The sequence below is a fragment of the Rhipicephalus microplus genome, unplaced genomic scaffold (assembly GCF_043290135.1).
Source record: "Rhipicephalus microplus isolate Deutch F79 unplaced genomic scaffold, USDA_Rmic scaffold_76, whole genome shotgun sequence".
NCBI lineage: Eukaryota > Metazoa > Arthropoda > Arachnida > Ixodida > Ixodidae > Rhipicephalus > Rhipicephalus microplus.
This window is the reverse complement of record NW_027464649.1, coordinates 265001-277820: the sequence shown is the minus strand read 5'-3', so window position 1 is coordinate 277820 and position 12820 is coordinate 265001.

The following is a 12820-nucleotide window of genomic DNA, read 5'->3' as shown; positions in this document are numbered from 1 at the left end:
ATTGAGCGTATTTAGATACAAGTTCGAATGTTAGGTTAGGTTGAGATATCAACCGTCGTAAAACCGCATTAAACAATGTCACTTAGTGAGATGTAGTGTTTTTCAACATTACAGGTCGGGAACTACGATATCTAATGTGAAAGCGCATGAAACCGTCGTAATCGTGTAGAAAACATTGTAAAATTGCGAGTAAAACGTTTTCTAACGATAGAAGTGCGAAGGCTAGGTTAGGTTAGGTTAGTTTAAGCTAGGTAGCGTCGTGAAACTACCAAAAACGACGTCATCTAACGAGATAGTGTTCTTTTATTGCGAGTATTAAACTGCGATAGGTGAAATGTTGTGAATGCACACAAAACGGCATGAACAAGCCAAATACTGCGTGTTCTACCGTTACAAGTGCGAAACCGCTATATTGTAATATTCTCGTTAAAGCGCATGCAAGCATCGTGAAACCTTAAAGAACAATGTCATTTAGCGAGATACAGCGTTCTGTACTGCAATAAGTTGGTGAAAAACTGTGAGGTTATGCAAATATCGTAATTGTGAACGAAACAGTGTAATAGAGCGTTTTTCAATACAAGTACGAATGTTAGGTTAGGTTAAGATATGAACCGTCGTAAAACCGCATTAAACAATGTCACTTAGTGAGATGCAGTGTTTTTCACCATTAAAAGTTGGGAACTGCGATATCTAATGTGAAAGCGCTTGCAAACGTCGTTAGGTTAGGTTAGCTTAGGTTAGGTTAGGTTAGGTTAGGTTAGGTTAGGTTAGGTTAGGTTAGGTTAGGTTAGGTTAGGTTGGGTTAGGTTAGGTTAGGTTACGTTAGGTTAAGGTATGAACCGTCGTAAAACCGCAATAAACAATGTCACTTAGTGAGATGCAGTGTTTTTCACCTTTACAAGTTGGGAACTGCGATATCTAATGTGAAAGCGCTTGAAACCGTCGTAATGTTGTAGAAAGCAATGTAAAGTAGCGAGTAAAACGTTTTCTAACGATAGAAGTGCGAAGGTTATGTTAGGTTGAGTTATGTTAGTTTAAGCTAGGTAGCGTCGTGAAACCACCAAAAACGACGTCATCTAACGAGATAGTGTTGTTTTATTGCGAGTACGAAACTGCGATAGGTAAAATGTTGTGAAAGCACACAAAACGGCATGAACAAGCCAAATACTGCGTGTTGTACCGTTACAAGTGCGAAACTGCTATGTTGTGACATTCTCGGAAAAGCGCATGCAAGTATCGTGAAACCTTAAAGAACGATGTCATTTAGCGAGATACAGCGTTCTGTACTGTAATAATTTGGTGAGAAACTGTGAGGTCAAGCAAATATCGTAATTGTGAACGAAACAGTGTAATTGAGCGTCTTTAGATACAAGTGCGAATGTTAGGTTAGGTTGACATATCAACCGTCGTAAAACCGCATTAAACAATGTCACTTAGTGAGATATAGTGTTTTTCAACATTACAAGTCGGGAACTACGATATCTAATGTGAAAGCGCATGAAACCGTCGTAATCTTGTAGAAAACATTGTAAAGTGGCGAGTAAAACGTTTTCTAACGATAGAAGTGCGAAGGTTAGGTTAGGTTAGGTTAGTTTAAGCTAGGTAGCGTCGTGAAACTACCAAAAACGACGTCATCTAACGAGATAGTGTTGTTTTATTGCGAGTATTAAACTGCGATAGGTGAAATGTTGTGAAAGCACACAAAACGGCATGAACAAGCCAAATACTGCGTGTTCTACCGTTACAAGTGCGAAACTGCTATATTGTGATATTCTCGTTAAAGCGCATGCAAGCATCGTGAAACCTTAAAGAACAATGTCATTTAGCGAGATACAGCGTTCTGTACTGCAATAAGTTGGTGAAAAACTGTGAGGTTATGCAAATATCGTAATTGTGAACGAAACAGTGTAATAGAGCGTTTTTTAATACAAGTGCGAATGTTAGGTTAGGTTAAGATATGAACCGTCGTAAAACCGCATTAATCATTGTCACTTAGTGAGATGCAGTGTTTTTCACCATTACAAGTCGGGAACTGCGATATCTAATGTGAAAGCGCTTGCAAACGTCGTTAGGTTAGGTTAGGTTAGGTTAGGTTAGGTTACGTTAGGTTAGGTTAGGTTAGGTTTGGTTAGGTTAGGATGGTTAGGTTAGGGTATGTTAGGTAAGGTTTGGTTAGGTTAGGTTAGGTTAGGTTGGTTTAGGTAAGGTTAGGTTAGGTTAAGATATGAACCGCGCTAAAACCGCGTTAAACAATGTCACTTAGTGAGATGCTGTGTTTTTCACCATTACAAGTCGGGAACTGCGATATCTAATGTGAAAGCGCTTGAAACCGTCGTAATCTTGTAGAAAACATTGTAAAGTAGCGAATAAAGCGTTTTCTAACGATAGAAGTGCGAAGGTTCGGTTAGTTTGAGTTATGTTAGTTTAAGCTAGGTAGCGTCGTGAAACCACCAAAAACGACGTCATCTAACGAGATAGTGTTGTTTTAATGCGAGTACGAAACTGCGACAGGTAAAATGTTGTGAAAGCACTCAAAACGGCATGAACAAGCCAAATACTGCGTGTTGTACCGTTACAAGTGCGAAACTGCTATGTTGTGACATTCTCGGTAAAGCGCATGCAAGTATCGTGAAACCTTAAAGAACGATGTCATTTAGCGAGATACAGCGTTCTGTACTGTAATAAGTTGGTGAGAAACTGTGAGGTCAAGCAAATATCGTAATTGTGAACGAAACAGTGTAATTGAGCGTCTTTAGATACAAGTGCGAATGTTAGGTTAGGTTGACATATCAACCGTCGTAAAACCGCATTAAACAATGTCACTTAGTGAGATGTAGTGTTTTTCAACATTACAAGTCGGGAACTACGATATCTAATGTGAAAGCGCATGAAACCGTCGTAATCTTGTAGAAAACATTGTAAAGTTGCGAGTAAAACGTTTTCTAACGATAGAAGTGCGAACGTTAGGTTAGGTTAGGTTAGTTTAAGCTAGGTAGCGTCGTGAAACTACCAAAAACGACGTCATCTAACGAGATAGTGTTGTTTTATTGCGAGTATTAAACTGCGATAGGTAAAATGTTGTGAATGCACACAAAACGGCATGAACAAGCCAAATACTGCGTGTTCTACCGTTACAAGTGCGAAACTGCTATATTGTGATATTCTCGTTAAAGCGCATGCAAGCATCGTGAAACCTTAAAGAACGATGTCATTTAGCGAGATACAGCGTTCTGTACTGCAATAAGTTGGTGAAAAACTGTGAGGTTATGCAAATATCGTAATTGTGAACGAAACAGTGTAATAGAGCGTTTTTCAATACAAGTACGAATGTTAGGTTAGGTTAAGATATGAACCGTCGTAAAACCGCATTAAACAATGTCACTTAGTGAGATGCAGTGTTTTTCACAATTACAAGTTGGGAACTGCGATATCTAATGTGAAAGCACTTGCAAACGTCGTTAGGTTAGGTTAGGTTAGGTTTGGTTAGGTTAGGTTAGGTTAGGTTATGTTAGGTTAGGTTGGGTTAGGTTAGCTTAGGTTACGTTAGGTTAAGGTATGAACCATCGTAAAACCGCAATAAACAATGTCACTTAGTGAGATGCAGTGTTTTTCACCTTTACAAGTTGGGAACTGCGATATCTAATGTGAAAGCGCTTGAAACCGTCGTAATGTTGTAGAAAGCAATGTAAAGTAGCGAGTAAAACGTTTTCTAACGATAGAAGTGCGAAGGTTATGTTAGGTTGAGTTATGTTAGTTTAAGCTAGGTAGCGTCGTGAAACCACCAAAAACGACGTCATCTAACGAGATAGTGTTGTTTTATTGCGAGTACGAAACTGCGATAGGCAAAATGTTGTGAAAGCACACAAAACGGCATGAACAAGCCAAATACTGCGTGTTGTACCGTTACAAGTGCGAAAGTGCTATGTTGTGACATTCTCGGTAAAGCGCATGCAAGTATCGTGAAACCTTAAAGAACGATGTCATTTAGCGAGATACAGCGTTCTGTACTGTAATAAGTTGGTGAGAAACTGGGAGGTCAAGCAAATATCGTAATTGTGAACGAAACTGTGTAATTGAGCGTCTTTAGATACAAGTGCGAATGTTAGGTTAGGTTGACATATCAACCGTCGTAAAACCGCATTAAACAATGTCACTTAGTGAGATGTAGTGTTTTTCAACATTACAAGTCGGGAACTACGATATATAATGTGAAAGCGCATGAAACCGTCGTAATCTTGTAGGAAACATTGTAAAGTGGCGAGTAAAACGTTTTATAACGATAGAAGTGCGAAGGTTAGGTTAGGTTAGGTTAGTTTAAGCTAGGTAGCGTCGTAAAACTACCAAAAACGACGTCATCTAACGAGATAGTGTTGTTTTATAGCGAGTATTAAACTGCGATAGGTGAAATGTTGTGAAAGCACACAAAACGGCATGAACAAGCCAAATACTGCGTGTTCTACCGTTACAAGTGCGAAACTGCTATATTGTGATATTCTCGTTAAATCGCATGCAAGCATCGTGAAACCTTAAAGAACAATGTCATTTAGCGAGATACAGCGTTCTGTACTGCAATAAGTTGGTGAAAAACTGTGAGGTTATGCAAATATCGTAATTGTGAACAAAACAGTGTAATAGAGCGTTTTTAGATACAAGTGCGAATGTTAGGTTAGGTTAAGATATGAACCGTCGTAAAACCGCATTAAACAATGTCAATTACTGAGATGCAGTGTTTTTCACCATTAAAAGTGGGGAACTGCGATATTTAATGTGAAAGCGCTTGCAACCGTCGTTAGGTTAGGTTAGGTTAGGTTAGGTTAGGTTTGGTTAGGTTAGGTTAGGTTAGGTTAGGTTAGGTTAGATTAGGTTAGGTTGGGTTGAGTTGGGTTAGGTTAGGTTAGGTTAGGTTAGGTTGGGTTAGGTTAGGTTAGGTTAGGTTACGTTAGGTTAGGTTACGTTAGGTTAGGTTAGGTTAGGTTACGTTACGTTAGGTTAGGTTAGGTAAGGTTAGGTTAGGTTAGGTTAGGTTGGGTTGGGTGTTGTTGGGTTGGGTTGGGTTGGGTTAGGTTGGGTTAGGTTAGGTTAGGTTACGTTAGGTTAGGTTAGGTTAGGTTACGTTAGGTTAGGTTAGGTTACGTTAGGTTAGGTTAGGTCAGGTAAGGTTAGGTTACGTTAGGTTAGGTTAGGTCAGGTAAGGTTAGGTTACGTTAGAATAGGTTAGGTTAGGTTAGGTTTGGTTAGGTTAGGTTAGGTTAGGTTAGCTTAGGTTAGGTTAGGTTGGGTTGGGTTAGGTTTGGTTATGTTAGGTTAGGTTGAATTAGGTTAGTTTAGGTTAGGTTAGGTTAGGTTAGGTTAAGTTGGGTTGGGTTAGGTTAGGTTAGGTAAGGTTAGGTTAGGTTAGGTTAGGTTAAGGTATGAACCGTCGTAAAACCGCATTAAACAATGTCACTTAGTGAGATGCAGTGTTTTTCACCTTTACAAGTTGGGAACTGTGATATCTAATGTGAAAGCGCTTGAAACCGTCGTAATGTTGTAGAAAGCAATGTAAAGTAGCGAGTAAAACGTTTTCTAACGATAGAAGTGCGAAGGTCATGTTAGGTTGAGTTATGTTAGTTTAAGCTAGGTAGCGTCGTGAAACTACCAAAAACAACGTCATCTAACGAGATAGTGTTGTTTTATTGCGAGTACGAAACTGCGATAGGTGAAATGTTGTGAAAGCACACAAAACGGCATGAACAAGCCAAATACTGCGTGTTGTACCGTTACAAGTGCGAAACTGCTATGTTGTGATATTCTCGTTAAAGCGCATGCAAGCATCGTGAAACCTTAAAGAACGATGTCATTTAGCGAGATACAGCGTTCTGTACTGCAATAAGTTGGTGAAAAACTGTGAGGTTATGCAAATATCCTAATTGTGAACGAAACTGTGTAATAGAGCGTTTTTTAATACAAGTGCGAATGTTAGGTTAGGTTAAGATATGAACCGTCGTAAAACCGCATTAAACAATGTAACTTAGTGAGATGCAGTGTTTTTCACCATTACAAGTTGGGAACTGCGATATCTAATGTGAAAGCACTTGCAAACGTCGTTAGGTTAGGTTAGGTTAGGTTAGGTTAGGTTAGGTTACGTTAGGTTAGGTTTGGTTAGGTTAGGTTAGGTTAGGTTATGTTAGGTTAGGTTGGGTTAGGTTAGGTTAGGTTACGTTAGGTTAAGGTATGAACCGTCGTAAAACCGCATTAAACAATGTCACTTAGTGAGATGCAGTGTTTTTCACCTTTACAAGTTGGGAACTGTGATATCTAATGTGAAAGCGCTTGAAACCGTCGTAATGTTGTAGAAAGCAATGTAAAGTAGCGAGTAAAACGTTTTCTAACGATAGAAGTGCGAAGGTTATGTTAGGTTGAGTTATGTTAGTTTAAGCTAGGTAGCGTCGTGAAACCACCAAAAACGACGTCATCTAACGAGATAGTGTTGTTTTATTGCGAGTACGAAACTGCGATAGGTAAAATGTTGTGAAAGCACACAAAACGGCATGAACAAGCCAAATACTGCGTGTTGTACCGTTACAAGTGCGAAACTGCTATGTTGTGACATTCTCGGAAAAGCGCATGCAAGTATCGTGAAACCTTAAAGAACGATGTCATTTAGCGAGATACAGCGTTCTGTACTGTAATAATTTGGTGAGAAACTGTGAGGTCAAGCAAATATCGTAATTGTGAACGAAACAGTGTAATTGAGCGTCTTTAGATACAAGTGCGAATGTTAGGTTAGGTTGACATATCAACCGTCGTAAAACCGCATTAAACAATGTCACTTAGTGAGATATAGTGTTTTTCAACATTACAAGTCGGGAACTACGATATCTAATGTGAAAGCGCATGAAACCGTCGTAATCTTGTAGAAAACATTGTAAAGTGGCGAGTAAAACGTTTTCTAACGATAGAAGTGCGAAGGTTAGGTTAGGTTAGGTTAGTTTAAGCTAGGTAGCGTCGTGAAACTACCAAAAACGACGTCATCTAACGAGATAGTGTTGTTTTATTGCGAGTATTAAACTGCGATAGGTGAAATGTTGTGAAAGCACACAAAACGGCATGAACAAGCCAAATACTGCGTGTTCTACCGTTACAAGTGCGAAACTGCTATATTGTGATATTCTCGTTAAAGCGCATGCAAGCATCGTGAAACCTTAAAGAACAATGTCATTTAGCGAGATACAGCGTTCTGTACTGCAATAAGTTGGTGAAAAACTGTGAGGTTATGCAAATATCGTAATTGTGAACGAAACAGTGTAATAGAGCGTTTTTTAATACAAGTGCGAATGTTAGGTTAGGTTAAGATATGAACCGTCGTAAAACCGCATTAATCATTGTCACTTAGTGAGATGCAGTGTTTTTCACCATTACAAGTCGGGAACTGCGATATCTAATGTGAAAGCGCTTGCAAACGTCGTTAGGTTAGGTTAGGTTAGGTTAGGTTAGGTTACGTTAGGTTAGGTTAGGTTAGGTTTGGTTAGGTTAGGATGGTTAGGTTAGGGTATGTTAGGTAAGGTTTGGTTAGGTTAGGTTAGGTTAGGTTGGTTTAGGTAAGGTTAGGTTAGGTTAAGATATGAACCGCGCTAAAACCGCGTTAAACAATGTCACTTAGTGAGATGCTGTGTTTTTCACCATTACAAGTCGGGAACTGCGATATCTAATGTGAAAGCGCTTGAAACCGTCGTAATCTTGTAGAAAACATTGTAAAGTAGCGAATAAAGCGTTTTCTAACGATAGAAGTGCGAAGGTTCGGTTAGTTTGAGTTATGTTAGTTTAAGCTAGGTAGCGTCGTGAAACCACCAAAAACGACGTCATCTAACGAGATAGTGTTGTTTTAATGCGAGTACGAAACTGCGACAGGTAAAATGTTGTGAAAGCACTCAAAACGGCATGAACAAGCCAAATACTGCGTGTTGTACCGTTACAAGTGCGAAACTGCTATGTTGTGACATTCTCGGTAAAGCGCATGCAAGTATCGTGAAACCTTAAAGAACGATGTCATTTAGCGAGATACAGCGTTCTGTACTGTAATAAGTTGGTGAGAAACTGTGAGGTCAAGCAAATATCGTAATTGTGAACGAAACAGTGTAATTGAGCGTCTTTAGATACAAGTGCGAATGTTAGGTTAGGTTGACATATCAACCGTCGTAAAACCGCATTAAACAATGTCACTTAGTGAGATGTAGTGTTTTTCAACATTACAAGTCGGGAACTACGATATCTAATGTGAAAGCGCATGAAACCGTCGTAATCTTGTAGAAAACATTGTAAAGTTGCGAGTAAAACGTTTTCTAACGATAGAAGTGCGAACGTTAGGTTAGGTTAGGTTAGTTTAAGCTAGGTAGCGTCGTGAAACTACCAAAAACGACGTCATCTAACAAAATAGTGTTGTTTTATTGCGAGTATTAAACTGCGATAGGTAAAATGTTGTGAATGCACACAAAACGGCATGAACAAGCCAAATACTGCGTGTTCTACCGTTACAAGTGCGAAACTGCTATATTGTGATATTCTCGTTAAAGCGCATGCAAGCATCGTGAAACCTTAAAGAACGATGTCATTTAGCGAGATACAGCGTTCTGTACTGCAATAAGTTGGTGAAAAACTGTGAGGTTATGCAAATATCGTAATTGTGAACGAAACAGTGTAATAGAGCGTTTTTCAATACAAGTACGAATGTTAGGTTAGGTTAAGATATGAACCGTCGTAAAACCGCATTAAACAATGTCACTTAGTGAGATGCAGTGTTTTTCACCATTACAAGTTGGGAACTGCGATATCTAATGTGAAAGCACTTGCAAACGTCGTTAGGTTAGGTTAGGTTAGGTTTGGTTAGGTTAGGTTAGGTTAGGTTATGTTAGGTTAGGTTGGGTTAGGTTAGCTTAGGTTACGTTAGGTTAAGGTATGAACCATCGTAAAACCGCAATAAACAATGTCACTTAGTGAGATGCAGTGTTTTTCACCTTTACAAGTTGGGAACTGCGATATCTAATGTGAATGCGCTTGAAACCGTCGTAATGTTGTAGAAAGCAATGTAAAGTAGCGAGTAAAACGTTTTCTAACGATAGAAGTGCGAAGGTTATGTTAGGTTGAGTTATGTTAGTTTAAGCTAGGTAGCGTCGTGAAACCACCAAAAACGACGTCATCTAACGAGATAGTGTTGTTTTATTGCGAGTACGAAACTGCGATAGGCAAAATGTTGTGAAAGCACACAAAACGGCATGAACAAGCCAAATACTGCGTGTTGTACCGTTACAAGTGCGAAAGTGCTATGTTGTGACATTCTCGGTAAAGCGCATGCAAGTATCGTGAAACCTTAAAGAACGATGTCATTTAGCGAGATACAGCGTTCTGTACTGTAATAAGTTGGTGAGAAACTGGGAGGTCAAGCAAATATCGTAATTGTGAACGAAACTGTGTAATTGAGCGTCTTTAGATACAAGTGCGAATGTTAGGTTAGGTTGACATATCAACCGTCGTAAAACCGCATTAAACAATGTCACTTAGTGAGATGTAGTGTTTTTCAACATTACAAGTCGGGAACTACGATATATAATGTGAAAGCGCATGAAACCGTCGTAATCTTGTAGGAAACATTGTAAAGTGGCGAGTAAAACGTTTTATAACGATAGAAGTGCGAAGGTTAGGTTAGGTTAGGTTAGTTTAAGCTAGGTAGCGTCGTAAAACTACCAAAAACGACGTCATCTAACGAGATAGTGTTGTTTTATAGCGAGTATTAAACTGCGATAGGTGAAATGTTGTGAAAGCACACAAAACGGCATGAACAAGCCAAATACTGCGTGTTCTACCGTTACAAGTGCGAAACTGCTATATTGTGATATTCTCGTTAAATCGCATGCAAGCATCGTGAAACCTTAAAGAACAATGTCATTTAGCGAGATACAGCGTTCTGTACTGCAATAAGTTGGTGAAAAACTGTGAGGTTATGCAAATATCGTAATTGTGAACAAAACAGTGTAATAGAGCGTTTTTAGATACAAGTGCGAATGTTAGGTTAGGTTAAGATATGAACCGTCGTAAAACCGCATTAAACAATGTCAATTACTGAGATGCAGTGTTTTTCACCATTAAAAGTGGGGAACTGCGATATTTAATGTGAAAGCGCTTGCAACCGTCGTTAGGTTAGGTTAGGTTAGGTTAGGTTAGGTTTGGTTAGGTTAGGTTAGCTTAGGTTAGGTTAGGTTAGATTAGGTTAGGTTGGGTTGAGTTGGGTTAGGTTAGGTTAGGTTAGGTTAGGTTGGGTTAGGTTAGGTTAGGTTAGGTTACGTTAGGTTAGGTTACGTTAGGTTAGGTTAGGTTAGGTTACGTTACGTTAGGTTAGGTTAGGTAAGGTTAGGTTAGGTTAGGTTAGGTTGGGTTGGGTGTTGTTGGGTTGGGTTGGGTTGGGTTAGGTTGGGTTAGGTTAGGTTAGGTTACGTTAGGTTAGGTTAGGTTAGGTTACGTTAGGTTAGGTTAGGTTACGTTAGGTTAGGTTAGGTCAGGTAAGGTTAGGTTACGTTAGGTTAGGTTAGGTCAGGTAAGGTTAGGTTACGTTAGAATAGGTTAGGTTAGGTTAGGTTTGGTTAGGTTAGGTTAGGTTAGGTTAGCTTAGGTTAGGTTAGGTTGGGTTGGGTTAGGTTGGGTTATGTTAGGTTAGGTTGAATTAGGTTAGTTTAGGTTAGGTTAGGTTAGGTTAGGTTAAGTTGGGTTGGGTTAGGTTAGGTTAGGTAAGGTTAGGTTAGGTTAGGTTAGGTTAAGGTATGAACCGTCGTAAAACCGCATTAAACAATGTCACTTAGTGAGATGCAGTGTTTTTCACCTTTACAAGTTGGGAACTGTGATATCTAATGTGAAAGCGCTTGAAACCGTCGTAATGTTGTAGAAAGCAATGTAAAGTAGCGAGTAAAACGTTTTCTAACGATAGAAGTGCGAAGGTCATGTTAGGTTGAGTTATGTTAGTTTAAGCTAGGTAGCGTCGTGAAACTACCAAAAACAACGTCATCTAACGAGATAGTGTTGTTTTATTGCGAGTACGAAACTGCGATAGGTGAAATGTTGTGAAAGCACACAAAACGGCATGAACAAGCCAAATACTGCGTGTTGTACCGTTACAAGTGCGAAACTGCTATGTTGTGATATTCTCGTTAAAGCGCATGCAAGCATCGTGAAACCTTAAAGAACGATGTCATTTAGCGAGATACAGCGTTCTGTACTGCAATAAGTTGGTGAAAAACTGTGAGGTTATGCAAATATCCTAATTGTGAACGAAACTGTGTAATAGAGCGTTTTTTAATACAAGTGCGAATGTTAGGTTAGGTTAAGATATGAACCGTCGTAAAACCGCATTAAACAATGTAACTTAGTGAGATGCAGTGTTTTTCACCATTACAAGTTGGGAACTGCGATATCTAATGTGAAAGCACTTGCAAACGTCGTTAGGCTAGGTTAGGTTAGGTTAGGTTAGGTTAGGTTACGTTAGGTTAGGTTTGGTTAGGTTAGGTTAGGTTAGGTTATGTTAGGTTAGGTTGGGTTAGGTTAGGTTAGGTTACGTTAGGTTAAGGTATGAACCGTCGTAAAACCGCATTAAACAATGTCACTTAGTGAGATGCAGTGTTTTTCACCTTTACAAGTTGGGAACTGTGATATCTAATGTGAAAGCGCTTGAAACCGTCGTAATGTTGTAGAAAGCAATGTAAAGTAGCGAGTAAAACGTTTTCTAACGATAGAAGTGCGAAGGTCATGTTAGGTTGAGTTATGTTAGGTTAAGCTAGGTAGCGTCGTGAAACCACCAAAAACGACGTCATCTAACGAGATAGTGTTGTTTTATTGCGAGTACGAAACTGCGATAGGTAAAATGTTGTGAAAGCACACAAAACGGCATGAACAAGCCAAATACTGCGTGTTGTACCGTTACAAGTGCGAAAGTGCTATGTTGTGACATTCTCGGTAAAGCGCATGCAAGTATCGTGAAACCTTACAGAACGATGTCATTTAGCGAGATACAGCGTTCTGTACTGTAATAAGTTGGTGAGAAACTGTGAGGTCAAGCAAATATCGTAATTGTGAACGAAACAGTGTAATTGAGCGTCTTTAGATACAAGTGCGAATGTTAGGTTAGGTTGACATATCAACCGTCGTAAAACCGCATTAAACAATGTCACTTAGTGAGATGTAGTGTTTTTCAACATTACAAGTCGGGAACTACGATATCTAATGTGAAAGCGCATGAAACCGTCGTAATCTTGTAGAAAACATTGTAAAGTGGCGAGTAAAACGTTTTCTAACGATAGAAGTGCGAAGGTTAGGTTAGGTTAGGTTAGTTTAAGCTAGGTAGCGTCGTGAAACTACCAAAAACGACGTCATCTAACGAGATAGTGTTGTTTTATAGCGAGTATTAAACTGCGATAGGTAAAATGTTGTGAAAGCACACAAAACGGCATGAACAAGCCAAATACTGCGTGTTCTACCGTTACAAGTGCGAAACTGCTATATTGTGATATTCTCGTTAAATCGCATGCAAGCATCGTGAAACCTTAAAGAACAATGTCATTTAGCGAGATACAGCGTTCTGTACTGCTATAAGTTGGTGAAAAACTGTGAGGTTATGCAAATATCGTAATTGTGAACAAAACAGTGTAATAGAGCGTTTTTAGATACAAGTGCGAATGTTAGGTTAGGTTAAGATATGAACCGTCGTAAAACCGCATTAAACAATGTCAATTACTGAGATGCAGTGTTTTTCACCATTAAAAGTGGGGAACTGCGATATTTATTGTGAAAGCGCATGCAA